The sequence below is a fragment of the Penaeus vannamei genome, chromosome 33 (genome assembly GCF_042767895.1).
Source record: "Penaeus vannamei isolate JL-2024 chromosome 33, ASM4276789v1, whole genome shotgun sequence".
NCBI lineage: Eukaryota > Metazoa > Arthropoda > Malacostraca > Decapoda > Penaeidae > Penaeus > Penaeus vannamei.
In genome coordinates, this window is record NC_091581.1 from 28,024,657 (window position 1) to 28,025,010 (window position 354).

The 354-nt window shown below is 39.5% G+C and overlaps 2 non-coding genes across 2 annotated transcripts in view; both read left to right on the forward strand.

Moving 5' to 3' along the window:
* Positions 1-72, forward strand: TRNAE-CUC (transfer RNA glutamic acid (anticodon CUC)). Its single transcript has one exon. It is a non-coding gene; the product is annotated as a tRNA-Glu (tRNA).
* Positions 73-352: 280 nt separating this feature from the next.
* TRNAE-UUC (transfer RNA glutamic acid (anticodon UUC)) overlaps positions 353-354 on the forward strand; it is a 72-nt gene continuing 70 nt past the window's right edge. Inside the window, exon 1 of the tRNA in view lies at positions 353-354. This exon is cut by the window's right edge and continues 70 nt beyond it. This is a non-coding gene — a tRNA (tRNA-Glu).

The window sequence follows — 354 nt, forward strand, 5'->3', positions numbered from 1 at the left end:
TCCCGTGTGGTCTAGTGGCTAGGATACGCGGCTCTCACCCGCGAGGCCCGGGTTCGATTCCCGGCACGGGAAAATTTTCCTCTAAGTTTGATAAGTATATACACCTTCCAGGTAAATCAATATAACATCCGTGTATAGTTATACAATCAATTGGGAATGTTGTTTTTACACGTTCTCAATCGGCTTTTGATACATATTTGACACCACATTAACGTTTACTCTTGATGCAATGAATCAGTATGAGGACAATGTTTGTAAATTCAAGATTAAGTTCTGCACTTGAGTGCTGTTCAATAGACACTCGTTTTAAATAAACAAAGCTGATCCATATTTTACATCGCACTTTCTACACTC